Raw genomic sequence first — 18,406 nt, forward strand, 5'->3', positions numbered from 1 at the left:
TGGTTTAACAGTTTTGGTTGGTGGAGATCTAAACTTTTGATTCACAAAGGTGATCGATTTATCACCATCCCTAAGTGTCATTCTACCTTCTCTTACATCAATGAACGCCTCGGTGAATGCTAAAAATGGGCAACCTAAAATTAGAGGAATATCAAGGTTTTCCTCCATATTAATAACTATGAAGTTTGCAACAAAGGTCAAACTTCCCACGTTAACAAGTAAATTATTTGCTATTCCAACCGGGTGTTTAATGGTTAGGTCAAATGATTGAACACCTATTTTGGTTGGTTTTAATTTACCCATACCTAATCTTTTGTATAAGGAAAGAGGCATAATATTTGCACTTGCTCCTAAATCTGCGAGTCCATTATATATAGCACCATCATTAAGCAAGCAAGAAATGATAAATTCGCCCGGGTCTCCTACTTTAGTAAGTCGAGTTGGTTTGTAAACCTTTTTCGGGTGTTCTTTTCTTGGTTCTTTCACTTCTATTTGAACTTTTTTTTCTTCATTTCTTGGAATGGGAGGTTTGTATAGAAATTCTTCTTCATCACTCCAATTTGAATCCTCCCCATTTTTCAATTTTGATTTTTCATATGTTGTTGATAACATATTTATATTTTCATTTTGAGGGTTTTCTTGAGTGGTGAAATTATGATTGAGTTCATTGTCAACTTCCATCGGACCATGTATGTAATGTTTAACTCTGTGACCATTAACTTTAAATTCAATTCCATTTGAATTTATTAACTCTATTGTTCCGTATGGGAAAACTCTTTTGACTATGAATGGTCCAGACCATCTTGATTTCAATTTTCCAGGAAATAGCTTGAATCGTGAATTAAAAAGAAGAACTTTGTCTCCTTCTTTAAATTCTTTTGAACTTCTGATTCTTTTATCATGCTATTTCTTCGTTCTTTCCTTATAGATTAACGAATTTTCGTATGCCTCAAATCTTAATTCTTCTAATTCGTTTAGTTGACTTAATCGTAGACGTCCGACTTCATGTAAATCAAGATTACATGTCTTCAAAACCCAAAATGCTTTGTGTTCAATTTCTACTGGAAGATGACATGTTTTTTCGTAAACAAGTCTCAAAGGTGTGATTCCAATTGGAGTTTTGTAGGCTGTTCTAAAATCCCAGAGTGCATCCTCCAATTTCATGGACCATTCCTTCGGATTTGATCCTATAGTTTTCTCTAGAACCTAGCAAAAAGACGTTTTAAAAATTTGACTACAACTGGTGCATCATTAGTTGGAAGAGCTTGTGCTTCCGCCCATTTAGATACATAATCAATGGCAACGAGAATGTAGAGATTATTATGAGTTTTTGGAAATGGACCCATAAAGTCAATACCCCAAACGTCAAATACTTGACATACTTGAATGACATTTTGTGGCATTTCATCACGTTGACTTATTTTTCTGACCCTTTGACAAGCATCACAGGATTTGCAAAGAAGGTGTGCGTCTTTGAAAATTGTAGGCTAATAGAATCCAGCATCGTAAACTTTTCTTACTGTGAGTTGAGGCCCATAATGCCCTCCTGTTGGTCCTGTGTGACAATGGTTTAAGATTTGACTAGCTTCATCCCCGAATACACATCGGCGTATTATTCCATCAGGACAACTTTTAAACAAATGTGGATCTTCCCAGAAATAGTGCGTTATATCACTAAAGAATTTCTTTCGTTTTTGGTACGACAACCATTTTTCAAGGAATCCACATACTAAGTAGTTTGCATAGTCTGCAAATCATGAAATTTCACTATAATCTATCTTCAATAGATATTCATCAGGAAAGTTGTCTTGTATAGCTGATTCATTCAGAACTTCTAATTCGGGATTTTCAAGACGAGAAAGATGATCAGCTGCGAGATTTTCTGCTCCCTTTTTATCTCGGATTTCAATATCGAACTCTTGTAAGAGTAAGATCCAACGGATTAATCTTGGTTTAGCATCTTGATAATGCTAAAAACGAACATATATTTCATAGCATTATTCCTCAAGAAAGACAAGCTTTTAGTTGCAATTGTTCTATTTAAAAGTGATATTCGTTTAAATAATAAAAGGTGAAGACAAAAGACAGATTCGACGAATTGAAGACGCAAACGACCAAAAAGCTCAAAAGTACAAAATACAATCAAAGAGGTTCCAATTATTGATAAGAAACGTCTCGAAATTACAAGAGTACAAGATTCAAAACGCAAAGTACAAGATATAAAATAGTACGCAAGGACGTTCGAAAATCCGGAACCGGGACCAGAGTCAACTCTCAACGCTCGACGCAACGGACTAAAAATTACAAGTCAACTATGCACATAAATATAATATAATATTTAAATAAGAAAAGGGCCGCGAGTCGCGGAGCCCCAAATGTTGAAACTGCCTATAAAGCTCGCGCATTCTGATCGTAAAAAAATATATATCAATATATCAATCCATCTATCTATACGTAATATTTATATTTATAATTTATATTTTAATTTTAATTTTAATTTTAATTTTAATCCTAATAATAAAGGTATGTTAGCGAATGTTGTAAGGGTGTAAGTCGAAACTCTGTCCGTGTAACGCTACGCTATTTTTAATCATTGTAAGTTATGTTCAACCTTTTTAATTTAATGTCTCGTAGCTAAGTTATTATTATGCTTATTTAATCCGAAGTAATCATGATGTTGGGCTAATTACTAAAATTGGATAATTGGGCTTTGTACCATAATTGGGGTTTGGACAAAAGAACGACACTTGTGGAAATTTGACTATGGGCTATTAATGGGCTTTATATTTGTTTAACTAAATGATAGTTTGTTAATGTTAATATAAAGATTTATAATTGGACGTACCCATAAATTACCATATACACTCGATCGGACACGATGGGCGGGGTATTTATATGTACGAATAATCGTTCATTTAACCGGACACGGGAATGGATTATTAGCCACTAGAATTATTAAAAAGGGGTGAAATTATGTACAAGGACACTTGGCATAATTGTTAACAAAGTATTAAAACCTTGAGTTACACTCAGTCGACATCCCGGTGTAATTATTAAACAAAGTATTAAAATCTTGTTACAGTTTAAGTCCCCAATTAGTTGGAATATTTGACTTCGGGTATAAGGATAATTTGACGAGGATACTCGCACTTTATATTTATGACTGATGGACTGTTATGGACAAAAACCAGACGGACATATTAAATAATCCAGGACAAAGGACAATTAACCCATGGGCATAAAACTAAAATCAACACGTCAAACATCATGATTACGGAAGTTTAAATAAGCATAATTCTTTTATTTCATATTTAATTCCCTTTATTTTATATTTAATTGCACTTCTAATTATAGCACTTTCATTTATTGTTATTGTATTTAATTGCACTTTTAATTATCGTACTTTTTAATTATCACAAGTTTATTTTATCGCACTTTTATTTATCGCAATTTCATTATCGTTATTTACTTTACGCTTTAAATTAAGTCTTTTATTTATTTAATATTTTACATTTTGTTTTAACTGCGACTAAAGTTTTAAAATCGACAAACCGGTCATTAAACGGTAAAAACCCCCCTTTATAATAATAATATTACTTATATATATATTTGTATTTTTATAAAAGTAAACTAATATAGCGTTAAGCTTTGATTAAAATATTTTCCCTGTGGAACGAACCGGACTTACTAAAAACTACACTACTGTACGATTAGGTACACTGCCTATAAGTGTTGTAGCAAGGTTTAAGTATATCCATTCTATAAATAAATAAATATCTTGTATAAAATTGTATCGTATTTAATAGTATTTCCTTGTAAAATATAAAGCTATTTTATATACACCTCGCATAACATCAAGTTATTTTTGGCGCCGCTGCCGGGGACAATCAAACTTAAAAGCCGGAAGCGCAACGCTAAATAAATAAAAAAAAAAGATTTTTATTTTTAGTTTACTTTTATTAAAATTCACTTTTGTAAAAATACGTTTTTAATTATTCGAAAACATAAAAAGAAAAACAAAAATAAAAATATTTTTAAGATTTTGTTAAATATTTAAGTTTTATAAAGTTTCTTTATTTTTATTTTACAAAAATATAAGTTTTATTTAAAAATTTTGTGTTTATTTAAAATATAAATTTAAAAACCGAAAAAATAAAAAGAAAAAAAAAGTAAAACGCGTCGAATTTTAATCAACCTGTCATCTGAAAATTGGAACCCCGCGACTCGCGGAGTTTGCAGCTTCGGGCACCGCAACTCGCGGAGCAGCCCTGGCACGCGTGACAGGAACCCTAATCAGCATTAATTACGGAGTAATTATTAATTATTATTATTATTATTAACCCTAAATTACTTATTATTATAATTAGTTTTAAGTTTCTTTTTATTTAATTTATATATTTAGTTAAATTAGTTTAATTAAAATATAAAATTAATAGTTTAATAAAATAAATAATATAAAAATAATATTTTTATAAAAATTGTACTTTTTACAACTTTTTGTATATTTTTATATTTTGTCCCTTTTTAATTATTTTAGCGTAATATTTGTATTTTTCGCTCGTTTTTAGTTTTAAACTTAGTTTTTGCCATAGTTATATTTTTTATTTATAGATTTTTAGACTTTGCCGTAAAATTCCTTAAGTGCTTTTTCTTTAGACTAAGATTTAGGTGCTTTAGAATTTTGCGACACCTTTTTAAGTTTTGGTACCTTTTTAAGTTATTTCCATTTGGGATATAGTTTTACTTGTAAGCTTTAATATTTCTAGACGCCTTTTACCTATGTATCAATTATCATTCCAATTAGTAATCTCAATTTGCGATTATAATTTTAAGTTAGTGATAGTAATAAGGTTGGGTTAGTCTAGTGTTTTTAAGTTTTATAAGTTACTCTTTTTTTTCTTTCTTATTTTTATTTTTCGACCTTTTCCGACGCACTCTTTTTCTTTCTTATTTCTCGCTATTCTAGTTTTTAGGACATAGATTTTTTATTCTACTTCTTATCTAAATTTCTTAAAATTACGAAAATTTATTTTAAGTGGTTAAATTGATAGACATCAAAATTTTCTGGTTCGTAGTAATAGTTGGATTTGTTCTTGGACCGGGTTATTGGAGCCAAACAGTCCTCAATTATATTGAGACCAAACGAATCCTGCCCCTCTGCTGCATCTTTTGACTATTCGAAACGTGGGCAAAATCAGAAAAGTCTATTAATTGGATAACTTATATAATTTTTCTTTCTTTTTAAAAACTAATAGGATATTCAGTGAATGCACTGAGCAAGACGTTCACCACCTTTTGTACGTTCACCACCTGTAACTAGATCAAGACATTTAGCAAATATTACCGCCGTTGATTTTTCTTTAGAATCGTCATCCAGTCGACCAAGTACTCCAGTTCAAATTTCCGATAATCCATTTTTTGAACCCGACCTCACAATTGAGAATCCGGAGAATATTCAGGGACGATTCATAGATCCTGAACCATTAAATTTTCCTCCGGAACCACCAATCATTCAAACAGAGATTGTTGAGGAACGAACCATTAAATCAGAATCCTCTAGTGATTCCGATTCAACAAATTCAATTATGGAGAATCTGGAACCTTTAAGTATGGAAGACCGAATGAGAGCTAAACACACTGGCCAAGGTCACGCAATTACTCATCCTGACATTAATGCGCCAGATTATGAAATCAAAGGACAAATTCTACACATGGTGACTAATCAATGCCAATTTAGTGGTGCACCGAAGGAAGATCCAAATGAACATCTTCGTACCTTTAATAGGATCTACACACTATTTAAAATAAGAGAAGTGGAGGATGAATAGATATATCTCATGTTATTTCCCTGGACTTTAAAGGGAGAAGCCAAAGATTGGTTGGAATCGTTACCTGAAGGGGCGATTGATACATGGGACGTTTTAGTTGAAAAATTTCTTAAACAATTCTTTCCTGCATCTAAAGCCGTAAGACTTCAAGGAGAAATTGTTACGTTCACACAGAAACAGAATGAAACTCTATATGAGGCGTGGACAAGATTTCGAAAGTTATTAAGAGGATGTCCGCAACATGGTTTAGACACCTGTCAAATAGTACAAATATTCTACCAAGGATGCGACATCACTACAAGGAAAGACATAGATATAGCAGCTGGTGGTTCCATTATGAAGAAAACCGAAACTGATGCTTATAAAATTATTGATAACACTGCTTCCCACTCACATGAATGGTACCAAGAAAAAGATATCGTTAGATCATCTAAAGCAGCTAGAGCCGATTCTAGCCATGACTTAGATTCCATTTCCGCAAAGATAGATGCTGTCGAGAGACGAATGGAAAAGATGACTAAGGATATTCACTCAATACGAATTAGTTATGAGCAGTGTGGAGGACCACATTTGACAAAAGATTGTCTCAGTATTGAACTAACAATGGAACAAAGAGAGAATATTTCATACATAAACCAAAGGCCTGGAAATAATTATCAAAATAATTATCAACCGCCAAGACCGATCTACAATCAAAACCAGAATTATAATTGAAATATTCCATACAACAACCAACAAGGTCCTAGCAATCAACAAGTATCTAACAATACTTACAACCAGCAAAGACCTAATTTTCAAAACAAACCACAACCCGATGATAAAAAGCCGAATTTAGAAGATAAGATGACGAAGCTAGTTGAAACTCAAACGCAGTTTTTCACATCTCAAAAAAAAACCAATGAACAAAATGCTCAAGCATTTAGAAATCAACAAGCTTCTATTCAAAATCTGGAACAAGAAGTAAGTAACCTAGCAAGGTTAATAGGTGAAAGAAAATCGGGAAGTTTACCTAGTTATACAAATGCTAACCCCCGGAATGAAACAGCTAAAGCCATTACCACAAGAAGTGGTACAACACTTAAACCACCTGAAATACCCGTAACTTCTGATGAAGCTATTCCTACTCCACAAGAACCACAACCTGAACAAGATAAGGAAAAAGAACCGGTAGTTGAAAAGGTTAATGAAGATAACACAGTTAAGGCTAAACCTTATGTTAAACCATACCAACCACCACTTCCTTACCTGAGTAAAATGAAGAAAGAGAAACTTGAAGCCGAGCAATCCAAATTCTTGGATATGTTTAAACAGATAAATGTAAATCTTCCTTTCATTGATGTGATTTCAGGAATGCCTAGATATGCTAAATTCTTGAAAGATCTAATCACAAATAGAAAGAAAATGGAAGAACTCTCGGCCGTTACTATGAATGCTAATTGTTCAGCAGTGCTGTTGAATAAGATACCAGAAAAATTATCTGATCCAGGAAGTTTCACAATTCCATGTTTTCTGGGTAATCTTAGTTCAATAGAAGCATTGGCAGACTTAGGTGCTAGTATAAATTTAATGCCGTATTCACTATACGCTAAACTAGACCTTGGAGAATTGAAACCAACAAGAATAAGCATACAACTAGCCGATCGATCAATAAAATATCCTAGAGGGATAATGGAGAACATGCTAGTTAAAGTTGGTACTTTAGTATTTCCAGTAGATTTTGTTGTTCTGGACATGGAAGAAGATTCTCAAGTTCCTCTCATATTAGGAAGACCATTCTTAAACACGGCTAAAGCAATGATAGACGTGTTCGGTAAGAAATTGACCCTAAGTATAGAGGACGAGAGTGTTACCTTTTCAGTTGATAGAGCAATGCAACAACCTCAATCTGCAGATGATACATGTTATTATATTCAAACTATAGATTCACATGCAGAATTATTAGAAGAATTTCCAGAATTACAAGGAACAGGAGAATGTTCTTTAGGAGAAGGTAATGAACCAATTAATGAAGCTGAAATATTAGCTACACTTATAGCTAATGGATATGAACCAACAACAGAAGAAATTCAAATGCTAAAAGAAGAAGACAGATATCGATATAAATCATCGATAGAAGAACCTCCGAAATTAGAGCTAAAGCCACTTCCAAACCATTTGGAATACGCTTATTTACATGGTGAATCTGAATTACCTGTAATAATATCGTCTTGTCTTACTGAAAATGAGAAATCACAACTCATTTCTGTGTTGAAAGCTCATAAACCAGCCATTGCATGGAAGATTCATGATATCAAAGGAATAAGTCCTTCGTATTGCACACATAAAATCCTTATGGAAGAAGGTCATAAAACGTATGTGCAACGCCAACGAAGACTAAATCCTAATATGCAAGATGTAGTTAAAAAAGAAATTATTAAATTGCTAGATGCAGGTTTAATTTATCCAATTTCTGATAGTCCATGGGTAAGCCCAGTTCAATGCGTGCCTAAGAAGGGTGGCATGACTGTCATTACAAATGAGAAAAATGAGCTTATTCCTACTAGGACTGTAATAGGATGGCGTGTGTGTATTGATTATAGAAAATTAAATGACGCCACCAGAAAAGATCACTTTCCTTTACCTTTCATTGATCAAATGTTGGAAAGATTAGCCGGAAATAGTTACTATTGTTTTCTAGATGGATTTTCTGGATATTTTCAAATTCCAATAGTACCTGAAGATCAAGAGAAAACCACATTCACGTGCCCTTATGGTACTTTTGCTTACAAACGCATGCCATTTGGACTTTGCAACGCCCCTGCAACCTTTCAAAGGTGTATGATGGCGATTTTTCACGACATGATAGAAGAATGCATGGAAGTTTTCATGGATGACTTTTCAGTCTTCTGTGATACATTTGAATCATGTCTAGTTAATCTGGAACGAATGCTTATTAGATGCGAACAATCAAATCTAGTACTTAATTGGGAGAAATGCCATTTCATGGTTAAAGAAGGCATCATTCTTGGTCATAAAATTTCAAAAGAAAGAATTGAAGTGGATAGAGCTAAAGTAGATGTAATTGCTAAACTTTCACATCCCACCAATGTTAGAGGAGTTAGGAGTTTTCAAGGGCATGCCGGTTTTTACCGACGTTTCTGATGTCAAAGCAGAGGGGTATAAAATACTATTAAATTTTAGCAGGAAATACTATTAAATACGATACAATTTTACACAAGATATTTATTTATTTATAGAATGGATATACTTAAACCTTGCTACAACACTTATAGGCAGTGTACCTAATCGTACAGTAGTGTAGTTTTTAGTAAGTCCGGTTCGTTCCACAGGGAAATCTTTAAACAAAGCTCAACGCTATATTAGTTTACTTTTATAAAAATACAAATATATATATAAGTAATATTATTATTATAAAGGGGGGGTTTTTTACCGTTTAATGACCGGTTTGTCGATTTTAAAACTTTTAGTCGCAGTTAAAACCTAATGTAAAATATAAAATAAATACAAGACTTTAAATTAAAGCGTAAAGTAAATAACGATAATGAAATTGCGAATAATAAAAATGCGATAAAATTAAATTGCGATAATTAAAAGTACGTTAATTAAAAGTGCGATTAAATAAAATAACAATAAATAAAAGTGCGATAGTTAGAAGTGCAATTAAATATAAAATAAAGGAAATTAAATATGAAATAAAAGAATTATGCTTATTTAAACTTCCGTAATCATGATGTTTGACGTGTTGATTTTAGTTTTATGCCCATGGGTTAATTGTCCTTTGTCCTGGATTATTCAATATGTCCGTCTGGTTTTTGTCCATAACAGTCCATCAGTCATAAATATAAATTGCAAATGTCCTTGTCAAATTATTATTATACCCGAAGATAAATATTCCAACTAATTGGGGATTCGAATTGTAACAAGGTTTTAATACTTTGTTTAATGAATACACCAGGTTATCGACTGCGTGTAAACCAAGGTTTTACTACTTTGTTAACAATTACACCAATTACCCTTGAATGTAATTTCACCCCTGTTTTAATTATTCTAGTGGCTATTAATCCATTCCCGTGTCCGGTTAAATGAACGATTATTCGTACATATAAATACCCCGCCCATCGTGTCCGATCGAGTGTATATGGTAATTTATAGGGACGCCCAATTGTAAATCTTTATATTAACATTAACAAACTTTCATTTAGTTAAACAAATATAAAGCCCATTAATAGCCCATAGTCTAGTTTCCACAAGTGTCGTTCTTTTGTCCAAACCCCAATTATGGTACAAAGCCCAATTACCCAATTTTAGTAATTAGCCCAACATCATGATTACTTCGTTTTAAATAAGCATAATAATAACTTAGCTACGAGACATTAATATAAAAAGGTTGAACATAACTTACAATGATTAAAAATAGCGTAGCGTTACACGGACAGAATTTCGACTTACACCCTTACAACATTCGCTAACATACCCTTATTATTAGAATTATAATTAAAATTAAAATATAAATTATAAATATAAATATATTACGTATATATTGAGAGAGATTGAGAAAATAAGATGTAAAATTCGATCAGAATTCGGTTGGCTTTATAGCCAGAAATGAATTTTGGGGCTCCGCGACTCGCGGCAAAAAGCCCTTCAAACTCCGCGAGTCGCGGAGAGGTATTTTCATTTCACACCCTTGGAGTTTCTGGCTGCCGACGGTTTTAATAATATATATATATAATATATATATAATTAATATAATTAATTATATATTATATTATATTTATATACATAGTTAACTTGTAATTTTTAGTCCGTTGCGTCGAGCGTTAAGAGTTGACTCTGGTCCCGGTTCCGGTTTTTTGAACGTCCTTGCGTATAATTTAATATCTTGTACTTTGCGTTTTGAATCTTGTACTCTTGTGATTTCGAGACGTTTCTTATCAATAATTGGAACCTTTTTGATTGTCTTTTGTTCTTTTGAGCTTTTTGGTCGTTTGCGTCTTCAAATCGTCGAATCTGTCTTTTGTCTTCACCTTTTATTATTTAAACGAATATCACTTGTAAATAGAACAATTGCAACTAAAAGCTTGTCTTTCTTGAGGAATAATGCTATGAAATATATGTTCGTTTTTAGCATTATCAAATATTCCCATACTTGAGCGTTGCTTGTCCTCAAGCAATATTGTCTTGAAATACTAGAATCACTTCTTTATTCTTCACACTTTGTACATCAGTGATTTCTATACGGCGGTATAAACAATGGTAGTAACGATATGGTTTACAGTCCCACATGACTATAAAAATTTAGATCCATTAAGGAAATTGGATCTTTATGAAAACATTTGATCTTTTGAAAATTAAATCTAGTTTTTTTTTTTTTTTTTTTTTTTTTTTTTTTTTTTTTTTTACCCTAGATAAGTTTTCCGGAATAACCCTTTACCGGTGTTTGCAAAATATTTTTGTGGGTTTGGTGGGTTTCAGATTTGAAAATTTTAGCTCAAAACTTGCGGTTTTGTGTCACCCACTTGCTAACCTTGTATTTGGAAAGCAACACGTCCAGTTTACTTGTTCCGTATATTACCTTTCGGCAAACTACCGTCCGGTTGTAAAGGAAAGCGTTGAACAAGCAACTGTTTAAGGCAATGTCCCGTGACATGCTTTTGATTATGGTCTATAACGTGTCGGACGCAATTACTATCCTTGGTAGGAGCAATAGTAAAGCTCATCCTATGATTTTTCGGTCTGGCACAAGGTTCTGTCTTTGACCATGTTATGCAACCACCGTTCTTACGGTTGACACCCGATTTAGTTCAGGTGACCTAATGAATTCTAGGTGAATTCCTAGGATTTTACGTTCAATGGTAATGAACGCATTGAAAATGGGTTTTCAGAAAATAAATCGGTTTATAATTTTGATCAAAATATTTTCTCGTTCAAGCTCGAGTTTAGATATCATTGAATTCCATGAGTTTGAATTCTCAATCTTTAAGGTCAATCTCTAGGATTGAGTAATATCAGTCTTAAAAGCTGATTTTTAATCTTTAAGGAGATTATCCTTTCTGGGGATCTGATTCATTAGTCTTATCCAGCTAATTTTGCATGGTGCCTCCCCATTGTACGAGATAAATCCTTCTCATGGTTAGGATAAATCTGACCACTTGGCGACCCTGTTTAATGCTGAGGTCCGTGGATTTCCTGCTGATTTTAGTGATGACTTTTCTAGATTTTTCGTCAACCTACAGCTGGTCTGAACGACAACTTCATGACCTAAATCAAGAAGCGCGTGTCTTTTTCGGAAGACTTTACTTCCTTTTAATGATGGAATTGATTCATCGTGTAGATCCATCTCTTCTTTTCTTTCATTGGGTAAAACAGTTTAGTTTAGTTCAAAGCAAAAGTATTTTCAGTTATTTGTTACAAATATATGTGGCATATGTTTAAAATAACTTGGTAAATTTTCCCACACTTGGCTTTTTATTTTTCTTTTTATCGTCCTCTATTCCATTTTAAATGAATTTTAACATTTTAGTTTGTTTCTCAATTTATGTCCTTTCCGAGGTAACAATAATTTCGGTGTTAAAACCTAGTTTTATCGTTCATAAATATGTATAAACATGATTTGAATTCATTTAATTAAAAATTTTGAAAAATTTTACTAGAATTGGGTAGTCAGTATATAAGACTAGGGCTGTTCTTTTTTATCAGAGAGCACTAGATTCTAATACAACTACTGCTTTACTAGTATTTTTAATGGTAACCAAGTGTTTAATATAAAAATTTTAAAATCCGAAAGAATTTAACCCCTTCCCACACTTAAGATCTTGCAATGCCCTCATTTGCAAGAAATCAGTAACAATTTAAATTATTGAGGGTGATTTGTGTGAAAATGATTAAATTTTTACCAAAGTTTCCAAATATATTGGCGTTTGTTTGCTGAATGATAAATGGTGCACATCATTTGTTCATTCCGTCTTGTTGTTATTTCACATATATTTTGCATCTTTGTCGTCAAAATTACTTGCTTTTGCTGAACTTAATGCCAGTCTTTGAAAATGCGTTGTTTTACCCTGTTGTGTACATAAGATAAACTGCAAACATATATACATATTTTTGAAGTTTGGTTTATTACCCCACATTCAAAAATTATTAAAATCTAAGAATAAAAGTTAGATAATTATAAAAATGATTACAATATTAACAAAAAATATTAAACATATCAATACTTACAAATTACAAAATAAAAATAAAAATAAGTAAACTAAGGATGATATTGGTACCAATAGGGGTTCCACGCATAACTATAAGTGCTATAGAATGCCTCGGCAGGGTCATACGTAGGATATGGTGGCTGCATCTCTATCGACCAAGGAGGGAAGACGGGTTTCGGTGTAGGAATATAGTTTCTACCTATATGTTGGCAATGCGCTATGATCTGGTTCTGATGAACTTGCCAATCTTCAAATGCTCTCTGTCTAGCATTTTCGTATTCCTGAGAAGCTATAAACCTATGCATTTCTTGCCCCCCTCCTACATTACCTTGTTCCTGGTTTCTCTCTACCTGTGGATGTCTACCATTGTATCGTACTGCGGCGTTATTTCGCCGCTTCAAAACTTTAGCACCATGGTATACATTTAAACCTATAGTGTCGCGGGGTTCCGGCTCTTCTACTAATAATCCCCCCCGACTTATATCCACACCGAGATATTCACCAATCAAAGTAATAAAAATACCACCTCCTATTATGCTATGTGGACGCATCCCTCGAACCATAGCTGATAAATAATAACCCACACAATATGGTATACTTACAGCGCTGTGTGGGTCTCGAATACACATATGGTAAAACAAATCTTGTTCATTTACCTTTTCTTTGTTTTTACCCCTTTGTGTAATCGAATTAGCTAAAAACCTATGTATTACTCTTAATTCGGCTCTATCTATATCCAAATAAGAGTAGTTTCCCCCTTTGAAACGGTGGTGGCTTGTCATTTGACTCCACACACCGTGTGTATCAAAATTCTCATCTATTTTCCTACCGTTTAGTATCAATCCTCTACAATCGGCAGATGCTAATTCCTCAGGCGTATATATACGTAAAGCCTGAGCCATGTCCAGTAAAGACATGTGGCGCATCGAACCGCCTAACAAAAATCTAATAAAAGAACGATCGGTTAAACTAGCTACCCGATCATTCAACTCTATACTACATAACAACTCTTCACACCATACTTTATATACAGGTCTGCGTATGGTGAATAAACATATCCAGTCATTAAAATAAGAATTACCATACCTCTGTACCAGTAATTCCCTAATTGGCCCGGCCAATTCTACAGCTTCCAAGGGTCCCCATTCTATGACCCTTGGTACCTCAACAACCTTGGAATGAAGAGTATGCAAACCCCGTTGATATTTTGGATAATCTATCCAAAGTCTGTCAAATCGCAAGTTCGGGTGCAACTGTTCCAAGTGCATATCTGAAAAGGTCATGACTGGATGAGGTACATCCTGCTTGTAGTAGTTATCTACCTCCTGTTGTTCCAAGTTCTCAGCAGGAGCGTGACGGGCTTGGGATGAAGATTCACCCCTTTCAGTCTGCAAAACACATCAAACACAAATTTTGTGCATCCAAATATGCATTAGTGTCAGCAAAATCATCAATCAAAATAATTACAATGACATTATCAATTTATATCAAACTTAAGCTTATTTTCACATTTTTATCAAATCTACACTTTTTCAAATAAGCATATACGAAAATTTTCACCAAGTTCATAAGCATTCAACTCAAATAACATGTCAAAATAATCATTACTAGCAAATAAACAAGTCTCAAATGGCATTATCTTTCAAAAATCAAGTTCATGAATTTTGGACTTGAAAAAGTCCACTTTAATTCTCAAAATCATGTTTAGGCTCAAAGTTTGGATCATTTAACTACCTAGACATGTTACACTACTCAATTTAGCAACAATTCATGACAAAAATCGGCCATAACCTGTTTATATCAAAAAGCCCCAAATTGCTCAAGAACACAAACCCTAGATTCTAAAGATTTTGAAGTTTTTGGCTTCAAATCATGTTAACAAGCATCAATCTAGGTTATACATGCATAATATACTAACAATTTAACACTAATTACACTAAAAATTAACAAAATTCAAATTATGAAAATATGCTCAAGAACACACTAAAATTCGGATTTAAAGGTGATTTGGGGTGTAATTGTACCTGTTTTCTTGAGTAGTTCCTAGATATCATCCTTCTCAACATGATTGTAGTGAAAAATTTGAAGATTAACGGTGAAAAATCGAGTTTTTGGGATGATTTTCGTGGGTTTTCTCGAGCTCTTTTTCGCAGTTTTTTTTCTGTGTTTTTGTGTTTTGTGTGTACAGATCGTGCAGCTGGTTATATTTTTTTTCTGTAATTTTGTCCCTCCGCGAGTCGCGGAGGTTTTCACTTAAAACTCCGCGAGTCGCGGAGTTATTTTTTTTTTTTATAATAATCTTTAACTTATAAAACAATTAAGAAATTAATTTTAAAATTTTGTTTCCCTTGTTATTTAGGACGAGGTCGTTTCGGATCGATGTCCTAGTCCGTCCCTCGACAAAATTTTAAAATTTGTCTTTTTGTAGCGATTGTTTTAAAAGCTAGGATTTTTGGGTTTTTTAATGTTTTTGGCATACTTTAAATCAATAAGATTAAAAATAATGATAATAAAAGTTCTCGTCCCTCCCTCGGGTAAAGCAATTTCGGTTCAAAGACCTAGTCTTCAACTTACGACGAATTTTAAAAATCATATTTTTAACTTAATGAGATAAAGTAAATTTTTGTTTTTAAATTCACACAACTTAAATATAAAATTCAAAATTAAAATTAAAAATTCACACCAAACTCAAAATTTAAAATGCATAAAATTAAAAATTAATATTTTAAAAATTAAAAATTCACACCAAACTTAATTTAAAAATTTATAAATTCATACCAAACTTATATTAATTTTTCAAATATTTACAATTTTAAAAATATTGTTTTTACAAAGTTTACAATATTAATTTAAGATTTAAATATTAAGATTAAAAACATGGTAAAAATAAATTTAAAAATCTTTTTGTCTTTTTATCCCACTTTAATCAGTCAAATATTATCAAAAATATGCGCCCCTCTTTTCGGTAAAGTAATTTCGGTTCCAAGACCTAATTTAACTCATGACGAATTTTTGAAATATTTTGGGTTGATTGATTAAAGATATTTATACCTTAAGAATAAACGTTAAATTTCGCAGTGATGTAATAAATTTTTGAAGGATATCAATAATTTCGGTCGCCAAACCTAATTTTATTTAATACCAATTTAATACTTTTTAGCGAACAAATTAGCGTTTATTATCAAAAGGTTAAAAATAAAAATAAAAATAAAAACTGTACAGACATACCTGTGAAATAGATTTCTTAGTTATATGATCTATTATATTCATAAGATAGTCGGTTTAATTGGTCTTCCATGGCTGCATAGGCGTAACCTCTAGCATTCATTGTCTTTTCTTCTAAACATATGAACGGTCCGTCTCTGCATAAAGTAACAAATTCGGTATTTGAATAGGTTTGATTATTTGAACATTTACCTCCATGTGACCATTTTCCGCATTTGTGACATTTTTCTAGGTGTCGTGCTCTTCTTTTCGCTGCGGATTTTGATTTTCCTTTACCAAATTGTAACTTATTATCTTCGCATCTGGATCCTTTTCTAACTCCGTCCATTCTTTCTCTGATTACTGATACTAATTCACTCGGTAGTATGTCATTATTTCTTTTAGTGATCAAAGCGTGTAGCATTAGACCATGGTTTAGTTCACAGGCAGTCTTCATTACGTAAAAACCTAAAAAAATAAAAATTCAGAATGGGGGGAGAAGACTAGTTCTTTAGGGTCTGCTAGGGAAAGACCATACGTGTTCCATTTTCGAGAACTACACGAAAATAGACAATCTAACTCTAACAGAAATTCATATTATCCTTTAAAGACTTGATTCTCCCCACACTTAGTTAGCTGTGGTGTCGAAATTGTGATTAACTTCGTTGTCGACTTCTATCGGACCATGTATGTAATGTTTAACTCTGTGACCATTAACTTTAAATTCAATCCCATTTGAATTTATCAATTCTATCGTTCCGTATGGGAAAACTCTTTTTACTATGAATGGTCCAGACCATCTTGATTTCAATTTTCCAGGAAATAGCTTGAATCGTGAATTGAAAAGAAGAACTCTGTCTCCTTCTTTGAATTCTTTTGAACTTCTGATTCTTTTATCATGCCATTTCTTCGTTCTTTCTTTATAGATTAACGAATTTTCGTATGCTTCATGTCTTAATTCTTCTAATTCGTTTAGTTGACTTAATCGTAGATGTCCAGCTTCATGTAAATCAAGATTACATGTCTTCAAAGCCCAAAATGCTTTGTGTTCAATTTCTACTGGAAGATGACATGCTTTTCCATAAACAAGTCTAAAAGGTGTGGTTCCAATTGGAGTTTTGTAGGCTGTTCTAAAAGCCCAGAGTGCATCCTCCAATTTAATGGACCATTCCTTCGGATTTGATCCTACGGTTTTCTCTAGAATACGTTTTAAAGCTCGGTTTGTATTTTCAACTTGTCCACTTGTTTGTGGATGATATGCGGTGGAGATTTTATGAGTTACTCCATATCTTTTAAGAACTTTCTCAAGCTGATTATTACAGAAATGAGTACCCCGATCACTTATTAAAGCTCTCGGTGTTCCAAACCTTGCAAAAAGACGTTTCAAAAAGTTGACTACAACTCGTGCATCGTTAGTTGGGAGAGCTTGTGCTTCCGCCCATTTAGATACATAGTCAATGGCTACGAGTATATATAGATTATTTTGAGATTTTGGAAATGGACCCATAAAGTCAATACCCCAAATGTCAAATACTTCACATACTTGGATGACATTTTGTGGCATTTCATCACGTTGACTTATTCTTCCGGCCCTTTGACATGCATCACAGGATTTGCAAAGAAGGTGTGCGTCTTTGTAAATTGTAGGCCAATAGAATCCAGCTTCATAAACTTTTCTTGCTGTTAGTTGAGGCCCATAATGCCCTCCTGTTGGTCCTGTGTGACAATGGTTTAAAATTTTACTAGCTTCATCTCCAAATACACATCGGCGTATTATTCCATCGGGACAACTTTTAAACAGATGTGGATCTTCCCAGAAATAGTGTTTTATATCACTGAAGAATTTCTTTCGTCTTTGGTACGATAATCCTTTTTCAAGGAATCCACAAACTAAGTAGTTTGCATAGTCTGCAAACCATGGGATTTCTTTATAATCTATCTTCAATAGATATTCATTAGGAAAGTTGTCTTGTATGGCCGATTCATTCAGAACTTCTAATTCGGGATTTTCAAGACGAGAAAGATGATCAGCGGCGAGATTTTCTGCTCCTTTTTTATCTCGGATTTCAATATCAAACTCTTGTAAGAGTAAGATCCAACGGATTAATCTTGGTTTAGCATCTTGTTTTGAAAATAGGTATCTAAGAGCAGAATGGTCGGTATAGACCACCG

The 18,406-nt window shown here is 33.0% G+C and overlaps 1 pseudogene; it reads right to left on the bottom strand.

Moving 5' to 3' along the window:
• LOC139889853 (uncharacterized) overlaps positions 1 to 18,406 on the bottom strand; it is a 192,379-nt pseudogene that overhangs the window by 149,674 nt on the left and 24,299 nt on the right.

This window comes from Rutidosis leptorrhynchoides, chromosome 2 (assembly GCF_046630445.1).
Source record: "Rutidosis leptorrhynchoides isolate AG116_Rl617_1_P2 chromosome 2, CSIRO_AGI_Rlap_v1, whole genome shotgun sequence".
Lineage (NCBI taxonomy): Eukaryota > Viridiplantae > Streptophyta > Magnoliopsida > Asterales > Asteraceae > Rutidosis > Rutidosis leptorrhynchoides.